Source organism: Enhydra lutris, unplaced genomic scaffold (assembly GCF_002288905.1).
Source record: "Enhydra lutris kenyoni isolate GAN:26980312 unplaced genomic scaffold, ASM228890v2 scaffoldscaffold22, whole genome shotgun sequence".
NCBI lineage: Eukaryota > Metazoa > Chordata > Mammalia > Carnivora > Mustelidae > Enhydra > Enhydra lutris.
The window spans coordinates 5,554,120-5,566,803 of NW_019154106.1; the positions used below are offsets into that span (position 1 = coordinate 5,554,120).

The 12,684-nt window shown below is 50.0% G+C and overlaps 1 protein-coding gene across 1 annotated transcript in view; it reads left to right on the top strand.

The window, feature by feature from the left end:
• The first annotated feature begins 292 nt into the window (after window positions 1-292).
• Window positions 293-12,684, top strand: part of LOC111150281 (pyruvate carboxylase) — a 95,526-nt gene continuing 83,134 nt past the window's right edge. Inside the window, exons 1-2 of the mRNA XM_022507723.1 lie at window positions 293-345; window positions 5,129-5,166. The gene's annotated coding sequence lies outside the window, so the exon portion shown is untranslated. The remainder of the gene's footprint in view (window positions 346-5,128; window positions 5,167-12,684) is intronic.

The window sequence follows — 12,684 nt, forward strand, 5'->3', positions numbered from 1 at the left end:
TATAGACAAGGGAGTAGGCGGTGGTGCGGCAGGGGCGGGCCCTCCCAGCCTCCTCACCAATCCTGGGACCCGCCGGCGACGCGAGGGGCGGGGCTGACGTGGGGCGCCAAGGCTTAAACGTGACGGGTAGGCGGGGGGTAGGGAGGAGTCCTGAGCCGGGAGCGGTGAGTGACAGGAGTCACTGTCCAATAACAGGAGGGGATGGGCTGCCTGAGCCAATAAGAAGTCTGTAAGGCGGGGCCAGGACTGCAGCAAGTTCGGTTGCGCGGAAACCGCAGCTGTTCCCTGTCAGTGGAGGTAGCGACGGTAGAGACGGTGGCGACGACTTGCGGCGGAGGCGCGGAGGTGAGTGCAGGCGGCGCTGCGCACCTTCCTGTACTCCCGACGGGTCGGAGCGGGTGGGCGTGCGCCAGCGCCGCCGCGGGGGACGCTTATGTAAGGGTCGTGCGCGCCAAGGCGGTGCGGGCTCCACGAGTGACGGCTGGAGGAGACGGCGGCGGGCGGTGCGAGACGCGACGTGCGCCGCCCCTCCCTCACTCCCCTTCCCTCCCCCTCCCCCTCTCACGGGGATGGCCGACCGGCGCGGGTCCACTCCCGCCCTCTTCCCTGCGCGCGCACGCGCTCCAGGCACCCTGCTCTGGGGTCCCGTCGCCCGGACCCCGGCCCGCCTCCCCGCCTGGCTTCGTCCGCCCCGCGTCCCCGTCGGCGGCCGGCGGCCTTATTCCTGCCCTCGGGCCCATTTTGCAGATGGAGAAACTGACGCACGGAACCCCCAAATGCCTAGGGCGAGGTCCCTGAGGGTTGGAACCCAAGTCTGTCAGAATCGGGAGCCCAAGCGTTCCCCAACGTACTAGAAGTTGCTTAGCCCTGAAGAAAGCCTTGGGGTGCAAGGCGAGGGTTTTCTGTGTTCCAGGTGCTGTAGGGATTCTCGTAGTAACCCTGTCGGGATCCTCGGTTCCACTGGATTTCGAAGGGGAAGCAGCGATTCGTCCTAGGCTGCTCGGTGAGGAGGAGGAGGTGGGGCTGGACTCAGCCCGTTATTCTCGGGCTTGTAGCAGTTTACAAAGTGCCCTGGCCCGGGGCGGTGAGGAGCAGCGGGCGGTCCTGGACGTTCCCTCCTGGGCACGGAATCAGGGCCCTGGCTTTGAGGACCTGCCCTGGCAGGTTCTTTCCAGCGGGACTTGTTTTGTGTACTTTTGAGTGAGTTGTTTCACCTCTCTCGAGCTCTTTCCTCTCGAGCTCTTTCCTGATCGCACAATGCTGGGGTGAGGCCAAGCCCCTAGGCTCCTGGCAGCTTTGAAACTTAAAAATCGAAACACTCCTTTTGTGAGCGAGAGGAGGCCAGGGCTATTGTCCCCATTCTGCAGCTGAGAAAGCTGAGGCTCCAGGAAGTGCGGGTGTTTGCCAGATCCCAGTGAGAGCCTCCAGTGTCTTTGCCGTCCTTGGGGCCAGCAGCCCTGGTTTCCCTTGCCATCCTTTCCCTGCCTGTGATGCAGACACTTCTGGTGGGGTTGGATGTGCTTGGCGTTTGTGGTTACTGTCAGTGACAGCTTTTCTGTTTGCCCAGTGCTCATCCTAAGTCTGGAACTCTCCATGGCATTCTTTTGTACCCCTGCCATGTTGGGAGCCCTAGACTGGGCATGGGAAGAAGACTTCGGAGGTGAGGTTAATCCTTGCCCTAGGACTGCTGGCAAACTGGGGAAAGAAAAAGAAAGAACCTAACCAGTGAGTCAGCGTGCCACAGATGTTTGTAGAGAGCCCACGTGGATGCGGCATGGTCTCTAGGAGGCCCCTAGGAAGTTCAGTAAAGGCCCACAAATCAGACCACACACCAAGGCCAGGGAGAGGAGAAATAGGCGAGACTAGGGCAGGCTTCTTGGAGGAGGTGAGTCATGAGTCTTCTTCAATTCCACTGGATCCTTCAGTGAAGAAGCAGTGATTGGATTTGAGCAGTCCAGGTTTTATTATGGAGGAGAGTTGAGTTTAAGCAACTAAAACCTGTAAGAGAAAGGCTGAGGAAGGTCAGGGGAGAAGATGGGAGAAGTAGCACTTCCCACTTGAGTAGAAGTTTGGCCAGGCACTTTGAAGACGCCTCTCCAGGAGATGTAACAAGGTGAGGGCACTTGCTATGGTGCAGAAAAGGCAGAAGTGACATTGGGTTCTGCAGGTGCCATGGGGTTTGGTTGGGCTCTGAGGGCCCAGCAGCTACAGGTTGTGTCTGTCTGTGTTCTATGTGAGCAAGAGGCCTCTGGTTCTTAGTGGCTCCCCTGCCCTGCCCTGCCCTGCTGGAATGGGCTTTGTTCACCATAGTTGCTCAATATCTGTTTGTTGAATTGAATTCGTTGCCAGCCAAAGTTTCCACAATTTGTCCCAAAGTCCCCTCTGTGCCTTATTCCCTATTCTCTCTCCCAAAGGCTGCTCCAGCCTGTTGGACCCTCTTTGTGCCAGTTCTCACTTCCAGGATCATCCTTCTGGGAAGTTCGCCCTGGTGGGTAGCCTCCTGGACCCTTGCTGCCTCTGACGTACCAATATAGGCCACTTGCCTTTTTTTTTTTTTTTCTTTTTTGCCCTCTTCTTCCCTTTCTCCTTGTTTCCCTTCTGGCACCCAGGACCCCAGGTGCTGTGCCAGGTGCAGTCCTCCCAACAGTGCTCACAGAGGCCCTGGGACCATGGCAGGGTAGACTTCAGACCCAGGACATTCCAACTTGCAGTTCTCTGTGTCCCTCTGCCCTGTGACTTGTCAGTGCTGTGGACAAATGTTTCAGGTGAATTACTGGAAATGGCTCAAATTGGAAACCAGTGAGGAAGTTGGGGAACCAGGAAAGGGTCCCATTTAGGAACTGCACTGATGACTGTTCTAGGGCAGCAAATCTGGGAGGAAGGCCCTGGCAGGCCCCAGACCATGCAGATCTGTCATTGGCGTGCTGCTGTGCGAGCTGGACACCTCACTTGAGTAGACAATTTTCCTTGAGGATGAGGGTGGGCCTTCTGTTGGCTGTCTCCCAACAGCATCTGACCCTCTTCTGATTGGGCCCTGACTCCTCCCATCCAGAGAGAGTGCCTCTCTGCGGGCTGGTTTCCTACCGGAGGAAGTGGGCCATTTTGCCTGTTACTCTGAAACCTCATCTGGGCCTGACTGACTCTCCCTTGGTCTCTGTCCTAGTTGCTTCTAGTCTCAGTTGTAGACATGTTGTTGAGCTGCCAAAGGAGTAGGGCGCCATAGTAGACGTGGGAGATGATGGAAGGAAGAACATTCCTCTTACCCACTGAACGAAAAGATGTGAGGCCATCTCTTGGGTTTTTTCTTCCATTTCACCCCACAGGTACCTTCTTCTGCCTCAGCCCTTGTCTGAGACTGCTTGCCATCATCCCAGACTTGCCTTTTAGTATCCTGCCCCCCCCCCCCCTCCCCCCCCCCCCCCCCCCCCCCCCCTTCCCTTTTTCTTTCCCGCCCCCCCCCCCCCCCCCCCCCCCCCGTCTTGTTCCTTGGCGACCTTGTTTTCTGTCACTCTTCCGGACTCAGGCTTTCCTGCATTATTAAGTCTTGACAAGCCTGTTCAGTTGGATGTGGGCTTTTGCTAATCCCACCGCATGTATTACTTGGTCATGACAACAACCCTACAACCAAGAGACTCTTAGGCCCTCATTTACACGTCTGCCCCAGGCCGCCAGGCTCGGGGGTCCCTGCCCGGTTCCCTCTCCTGTATCACCCGTTTTCATCCTCTCTTAGCTTGCCCTCAACAACTTGCTCTTGGGCTTTTTGGGAACAGAGCCTGTGCCTTCTGGCATGGCTGCCTCATGCAAGGTATGTGCTTGATAAATATTTTATTGAATTGAATGCCCCCAAAGATTCATTTCGAGCCTTGACATAATTTCTTAAGGCAACTGATCTTCTTAGAACATGGACTCAATCCATTCAGCAGCTTGCTGGCTTGTGTCTCCATTTTGCTCTTTACTGACCAATGGCTAGAGCTGACTGACAGGTGTGGCCTCTCAGAAGCAAGTGGTCCAGGGGTGCTGGGGTAGCTCAGCCCATTAAGCATCTTGGCTTCAGCTCTAGTCACGAGCTTGGGGTCCTGGGATCATGGGATTGGCCCCCTGTTGGGCGCCATGCTCAGCGGGTCTGCTTCTATACCCCCTGCCACCCTATGGTGACTTGCTCTCAAATAAGTAAAATGTTAAAAACAAAAAAAAACCCAAGTGGTCTGTAAAACTCCAAAAAATGATGGGCTTCCTTGGGTCTGAAACAAGGGATGTGCTCCCTTGTGTGTATGTGTTAGCACTAAAGGAAAAGATCTGAGGAAATAGGGAAGTAGGAGACATATCAGCTTTCAGGTCACGTAAGACAGTTCTTAATTAGTGTCAAGTTGCTTGGTGAGACAGGAGCCAGGCTCAGGGAATCCAAGGGGGGTAGGTAGCTCCTGAGGCTTAGAGACAGCTCTGCTGAGAAAGTGGGCGTGGGCTGAATGGAGGTGGGCAGGAAAACAGTTCACATAAAACAATAGGGGCGCCTGGGTGGCTCAGCGGGTTGGGCCTCTGCCTTTGGCTCAGTTGGTGATCTCGGTGATCTCCATCTCAGGGTCCTAGGGTCGAGCGCCGCCTCAGGCTCTCTGCTCAGCGGGGAGCCTGCTTTCCCCTCTCTCTGCCTGCTCGTGATCTCCGTCAGGTGAATAAATAAAATAAAATAAAAAGTTTTTAGAACTTCTTGTTCTGTGTGGTGGGTGCCAGAAAAGGGTTTCACTTTAACACTCCTTACTAAGCACGTTGGCTAATGTCTGAGAGCGTCCTTTGTACCAGGCTTCGGGCCAGTGGCTTGTGTGTGTTGCGTCACTGGGAACTCGGCAGGCTGGGCGCTGCGGTTATCCCCATTTCACAGATGAGGAAACCAGCTTTGACTGGTAATGGGAATGGGTGACTGAGAGGCACGGGTGGGGCCCACACTGTTGGACAAGAGCCAGGATGCTCTCAGCCCTGTGCTGTCCTGGCCCCCCACCCCCGCCCCAGGTCCCTAAGATGGAAGCAAAGGAACAGTTCTCTGGATTCTGGACCTATGTTCTTGCCACTCCTGGGTTCTCTGGAGGAACGCCTGAAGAAGTGAAGATAACACTTCTTTTTTCTTTTACTTTAGATAACAGCTGCCTTCTGAGAGCCGACAGAAAACTGAGGGTAAGTCCGTGCCTGATTCCAGGACGCTGGGATGCACGTGGGTCTTCTCCAGGAGCAGGTGTAGAGGTTCGCAGTCCTGGCATGTCAGTCATCAAGTTCAATAAATAAAAGAGGACGAGCTCTGAGTTTCGGAAAATAGAAGCAGTCCTTGTCTGTTCCTGATCTCTCTTGGTTTACCCAGGAAAGTGACATCTGGCTCTCCGCTGGCCTCAGTTGGTAGCCGGCAGCCTGTGCAGGAGGCCTGATGTCTGGAAGGGTGCGGCTTGGGAAGCTAGTTAAGGGAGACGCAGCAGAGCTTCTCAGGACCACAAGAAGCAGGTCTAGGGCTGGGCAGTCTCAGGGAAGACCCCTTGAGTCAGTGGGTAGAGCAGGCAGCCGGGCAGTGGGGGACTCGGGGAGATGTGAAGCTGGACATGGGAGGGGCTGGCTGTAAAAACACTTGACCTGGGGCACCTGGGTGGCTCAGTGGGTTAAAGCCTCTGCCTTCGGCTCAGGTCATGATCCCAGGGTCCTGGGATCGAGCCCCGCGTCTGGCTCTCTGCTCTGCGGGAAGCCTGCTTCCTCCTCTCTCTCTGCCTACTTGTGATCTCTGTCAAATAAATAAATAAAATCTTTAAAAAAAAACAAAACAAAAACAACAACAAAAAAAAACACGTGACCTGTGTTTCCAGACAAGGACACCCAGGCTTCGGGAGTCCCAGCGATAAGGATGTGAAGGGGCGAAGTTGGACCTTCTTTGCCCACATAGTGCTCCGGCAGCCCTGTCCCGTGAAACCAGCTGCTGCTCTCGCACAGGGTTTCCCCGATGCCTGGTCTGAGTGTATCTGTCTCCGCAGCCTAATTCCGAGGCCCCTGGGCAGGAATCTACCTAGTGACCCAGTCCTGTCTCCCGCTGCTCGTCCAGCACGAACGTCCTGGCCTGGCCCGAGCCTCGCTCTCTCACGCGCCCACCTGTGTTTCAGACACTGCTCACGCTGCTCTTCCCTACACCCGGAGGCAGGTTGCTTCATAGCCAGGTGCTCTGGCGGCTTCGTGGCTCACAACTTTCCCCAGAGCTCAGACTCTGTGCTCAGGGCGAAGCTTCCTTTACGTTGGGATTCTTGAGTTTCCGCCCATTGTGTGGGGATTTTTCTCAGGTGACCTGTCATGACCCAGGAGTTGTTCTGACATGTTCTGAGGTGTTCCCACAGCCCTCTCTAGTTCTAGGTCTTGGACCAGCCGTGGCCGGTTTCCACTCTACGTTCGCGTTTGCTTTGAAAAGCAGGTGGAGTGGGGCGCCTGGCTGGCTTAGTGGGTAGGACATGCACCCCTTGATCTCAGGGTTGTGAGTTCAAGCCCCACATTGGGTGTGGAGCCTACCTTAAAAGAAAAAAAATTCTCATCACATGAAAAGCAGATAGAGTAAAGGCCAGATGGATGTGGATTTTTGATGGACTGTACCCTCCGCAAAGGTTCCACTGCCCTGTTCTCTGCTTGCTCTCTCCTTCCTGTTCTTGGTTGATGGAGTTCAGTGTTACTGCCCTTACTTGCATCCCTGCGAGGAGAGTGGGGAGAGTTGGGTGAGGGCCCTAACCACCTATCTCACACAGCTGAGAAATGGGGGCCCGGAGAAGGCTGATTAGCAGAATCCAAGATTCTGGCCTTCCCCCGCTTCTTAAAGAGTGCCCTCTTTTCTTATATGTCTTCCCCCAGATCCATCAGTATCAAGGGAATATTAGTTGCCAAGAAGGGCTGCCTTTGACCTCGTCATCTGATCTGTTAAGGCTTGTCTAGCACTTCATCCCTAAGCCCCGCTGAGTCCTTGGAGTTTTCCTTAGTTACTGAACTAAGACTGCCATGGAAGGTGGCTGCTCTGCCCCTCCTCTGCTGTTTCCTTGGTGATCCTGGAGGGAGGGGGATGGGAGTGTGGTATTGTTGTCTTAGGTAGCATGCCAGAAGGTGCAACAGAGGTCATCCCGGCACCCCCTCATCGCCGCTGTCCCATAGCTCCTTATTGGCCTGCAAGCCGGAGAAGGGTGGGCGGATAGCCAGGGCTGCTCTGAGTGCGTTTCCACCAGCTGTGTGTGGAATGGGGCCAGACTCCACATGTGGTAGCTCCCCTCCCCACAGACATCCATCCCTGGCCGAGGCCTTAGGGAAAATTCCGTGCTCTGTCTGTGCTGAGTCATGCTTAGTCTCCCAGGATCTGTGTGGCACCTTTCGCATGTCTGTCACTGGCCAGCCCGGGGTCTGGGAAGGACTGCGATTACTCCGGAGCACGCGTGCTCTGATCTGTTGTATTTGCACATCAGTGTCTGCTTCGAGTGCTTTTACTGCTGTGCTGTTCATCAGTGTGAAATTTATTAATATGAAATCGTTAATAATAAATGTATTGTTTATTCTGGAGAGGGTGGAGAGGGGCAGAGGGGAGGGAGAGACGATTTTAAACAGGCTCCATGCCCAGCATGAGCTGACATGGGGCTCAATCTCACAACCCTGAGATCATGACGTGAGCAGAAATGAATAGTCAGATGCTTAACCAACTGAGCCAGCTGGTGCCTCTAGTCTTTTAAATTTTGCTTTTAAGTAAAGCCTATAGATTTTTCTGTTCTGTTTATGATTCTAGAAAATTTTAACCATTTGAAGGGACCTTTTGATGAGTACTTGATTTCATTTGTGAACTTAACTCATTTGAAAATTTTAAATTGAATTTGTAAATTGCATTCAACTTTCTTTAATTGTTTTAACACTTCCAGTGTCTGCTTAACAAACATCCCTAATGCTTAAATAATTCCTGTAAGTCTAATAAATTAACCTGACTGTTAAATTTTCTTAAACATTCTTAATATTGTTTTATGTTTTAACATTTTGAAGTTATTCTGCTCACTTCATTGAGGTATTGTTAACATAATAAATCGCTCATCTTCCGTGTACACTGTGTGTTTCCCCGTATGTTTCCTCTTGTGAGACCTTAACCACAGTTAAGACAGTGAACACATCCATCACCTCTGAAAGTGTCCTCGTGCCCCTTGGTAGGCCCTCCCTCCCACTCCTCTCTGCTTCTCCCATCCCCAAGTACCCACTGAGCTGCTTTCTGTTACTGTAGATTAGTTTGCATTTCGGGGAATTTTACATAAGTGGAATCGTAGAGTATGTATCCTTTTTTGTTTGGCTTCTCTCGGTCAGCACACTTATTTTGAGATTTGTCCGTGTTGCCGCACCCATCAGTAGTCCTTTCCCTTTGGCTTCAGGGTAGCAGTCCAGGATGTGGGTGCTCCACAGTCTGTTTGCTAATTCACCTGCCCTGTTGGTCTTTTCAGTTTCCAGTTTTGGGTGGTGCCAAATAAAGCTGCTCTGAATGTTTGTGTCCAAGTCTTTATCGGGCACGTAGTTCCTTTCTCTTGAGCAGTCGTGTGGTGGTGGAGTGGCCAGAGCATATGGTAGGTGTGTATGTAACTGAACTTGCCCAGTCTTCTTCCAAAGTGGCTGTGCCATCTTACACGCCCACCCTCGGCGTACGAGCTCCAGTCTCTCCACATCCTCGCTGGTGCTGGATATGGCCAGTCCTCTCAATTTTAGCCATTCTAAAAGACGTGTGTTGGTGTCTTGTGGTTTCAATGTGAATTTCCTTGGTGGCTAATGATAGTGAGCATCTTTGAGCATATTTGTCATCGGCCGTACTGATTTTAAACTTAATAAAATTCTTCCTTAAAATCATGTCTGAACCAGTTACTCAGTTACCTATTTTAATCGGAATCTTGAGACTGACTTGTTAATTCTGAACAGACCGAATTCCCTTGAATTGAAGTGCATAAAATAACAGATACACACAGATTTCTTAACTCAAAATTATAAATACTATAGTTTCTATTTTCTTGGGGATGTTTAATCTTTTCTTTTTTTTTTAAGATTTTATTTATTTATTTGACAGAGAGGTCACAAGTAAGCAGAGAGGCAGGCAGAGAAAGAGGAGGAAGCAGGCTCCCCACCAAGCAGAGAGCCCGACGCAGGGCTCAATCCCAGGACCCCCGAGATCATGACCTGAGCCGAAGGCAGAGGCTTTAACCCACTAAGCCACCCAGGTGCCCTGGGCATATTTATTTTTAATGTTTTAGCTTCCTGGAATTAAAGAATCTTTAATTGCTAAGATTTCAAACTGTAATAAGTTATTTTCCTAAACAACTTCAGGAGTTTCTTTCTCCACTAGATGACATTTCTTTATAATTCAAGAGATTGCTGGCCAGGATGAAACTAGGTCTTTTCCTTTGAGTACACCTGCTAAGCAGAGTCCTGATTCATTGCCGTTTTGCTCCCAAATGGGGAGAGGCTCACAGCCCATATGCCTCACAGCCCATATGCCCCAGATGAAAGCATCATATCGCCTAATCTTCTTCCCACAGAACTCTGCACTTTTCCACCCAGGCTGCCATACCGTGTGACTGGATCACTGGAGTCAATTAACCTATTTAAGGCTTCATTTCTCATGCACTATGGCCGTAATAATAGGTGGAATTAAAAGTACAAATTAGGTGGAATTGAGGTTCTGTGTATCTTCCAGCACTTTCTCTGACCAAGGACTATCTGTAAAATCAGGCCAGTGACCCAGCAGTTCTAGAATTTTGAGTCCCAGTCTTCTGTGTCTAGATTGGCATTCCAACCCCCACCCACCAATTGCTTACATCTTCTCAAATGAAGAGAAAGGGAGGCTGGGACTTCAGAGTACTGGTGGTTTCCGGTCCGTCTTGGTTACCAAGAAATCCTGGCACCAACAACCCACGCCTGCCTTTTCCCTTTCTTCAGGTTCACCTTCCTAGAAATGGTGAGAAGCCTGGCTTCGCCCTGACCGTGCAGTACAGGGCTACTGATCTCTTTGGAGGGGCCATTACTATCAGATTCTTTTTATGGATTTGATGTTAGATGATAAATGAATGTGGATTTGCATTCCCATCCTGGTCACTGAGTGTGGCCTCAGGAAACTTTGTGGGTAGTTAGTGGGACCTGGTTGGAAATGGCTGACGCAGCCTGACCTCTCCCGCGATGGCTGACGCTGACGTCACTCTACGTGTGTAAGAGTGACAGTCTGTGGAGTTCCAAGGAAAGGACATTTGGGGGACTGCTTAGATTGCTGCTCTGCAGTTTGAAATACAGTCTGTGTTCAGCTTTGGCTCTGAGTTTCCCCTTCAGGTGGTGAAGCGGTAGTGTGTGACAGTACAGAGCGTATGGGAGTTTATTGATGGTGGTGACCTCCCTGCATTAACAGAATCTCTGCTCAGAGAGAGAGGAAGGGGCGCTCCACCACAGGCAGGGCATTAAATGATGGGGGACAGAGAGATCACACGTAAAACTTAGAGTAAATAAAGAAATAGAGCATTCAGCACAGCAGTGTCAGTTCTAGACATGACACACTGGGCTGTTCAGATCCGCATGTTTATAGCAGAAAACGGGAAACCGGGGCACCTGGCTGGCTCAGTTGGTGGACCTTGTGACTCTTGATCTCAGGGTTGTAAGTTCCAGCCCCACATTGGGTGTAGGGATGACTTAAAAATAAATCTTAAAAATGGAAAAAATGAAAGAAAATGGGAAACCATCAAAATACACATCAAAAAAGTGTCGCCGCATGTGTAGTCTGTTCAATGTCATACAGCACAGCCTTGAAAATAGCCCATGTTACCCTAATCAAACTTGCTCCCTAATTTGTTACCTTAGAACAAGATGCTTTTATTTGAGAAAGATATATTATGAAACAGAATGTGTAGCATCTCCTTTTTGGTTATTTTGGAATGCTATACCAAAATTTTTTCCCTGGATGCTGGAATTGCAAAATTACGTGTTTAAATTTTTTTGTTTTGTTTTGCTGTGTCTTTTAATTTTGAATAATCAGCTTTTAAAAAAATACAGAGAAGGGTGCAACTTATAATACTATGTGGCACTTAAGAGCAGGGACTGGGTTTCAACTATCAGAATTCCTCTCTTTTGGACACCTGGGTGGCTTAGTCACTTAAAGCATCTTCCTTCAGCTCAGGTCATGATCCCAGGGTCCTGGGATCAAGTCCTGCATTGGGCTCCATAAGATAATTAAAAAAAAATTCCTCTCTTTACTCCTGTTCTCCAACAAATTGTTTGGGGGTGATGAAAACCTTTTTCTAAATGCTGTATGAGATGGAGATCCTGGGAAATAGTGAAATAAAGACTTCTTAAAAGATGTGCCTTCCTAAAGAAATGAAAAAAGCTGGCAAAAATTGTCAAAATCCTCTTTTTCAGATCTAAGGGAATTAATGGCTTGCAGCAGTCCAAGGAAATGGCCAAATCTTTCTTTCAACAGAAATTATGAGTCCTGCAAAGAAACAAGAATGGCATATACACGGGGTATAGCTCCTGACGGAAACTATCCCTAAGAAAGCTCATTTGTTGGACTTTTATAAAGATTTTAGATCAGCTGTGTTAGAACGTGTCTAACGAACTCAACTAGGAGAACAATGCCTTGCCAAATAGATGATAGAAATTATGAAAAAAGAACCAAAAAGAAATTCAGGAGTTGAAAAATAAAATAGCTGAAATGAAAAAGTCACTGGAGGGGCTGAAAAGCGGAATAGAGGTGGAAGAAGGAATCCGTGAACTTGAGGATAGCTCCGTTGAGATTATCCCATTGGAGGAACAGAGGAAGCAAGAATGAAGGATAATGAACAGAGACTCGGGTGATTGCAGAACACGATCAAACCTATCAGCGTTATTACACAACAGAAATTCAGTAAATGTGAAGATCTAATTGGGTTTTATTAAGTCATTCATGAATTGGGCAGCATCCGGGCTAGCAAGTAGAGGGGAGCTCTGGGGAGTGGTACCTGGTATTTAAAGGAAGGTATTTATCGGCAGGAGGGTGAGGCAAACGATCTTATTAGGTGGATTGCTTTATCTTTCTCTAGGGTTGGAAAGGCCCCTGTGACAGATTATACTATGGCAGATTATACCTCTTTAGTACTGATCAGAAAATTCCAGATTGATTGGTTTAAGATTCCACTCCTAGGGAGGTTGAAACTGTAATTAAGTCTTGGTTTGTCCCTCCTGCGGGCACACAACACCACTTTGAGCCTGTGGCTTTTTCTTTCTTTTTTTTTTAATGTAGCTCTAGGCCTAACGTGGGGCTTGAACTCAAAACCTCCACAAAGAGTTGCATGTTGTGCCTACTAAGCCGGCCGGGCCCCCTGTGGCTTTCTTGTAAACAGTGTGCACATGTGGGAGTCCTAGCAGGAGAGGATGAATATTTGAGCAGAATGAATATTTGAAGAAATAGTGGCTAAAAAGTTGCTAAATTTGATGAAAAACAATAGTTTATGTGCCCAGGAAGCTTCACGAACTCCCTCTGTGTAGGAAAATGCAAAGAGAGCCATACCTAGGCATCACAAAAGAATCCTGAAAGCAGGGATGCCTGGGTGGCTTAGTGGGTTAAGCCTCTGCCTTTGGCTCAGGTCATGATCTAAGGGCCCTGGGATCGAGCCTCCGCCTCCCCCAGTCATGCTCTCTGCTCAGCAGGGAACCTGC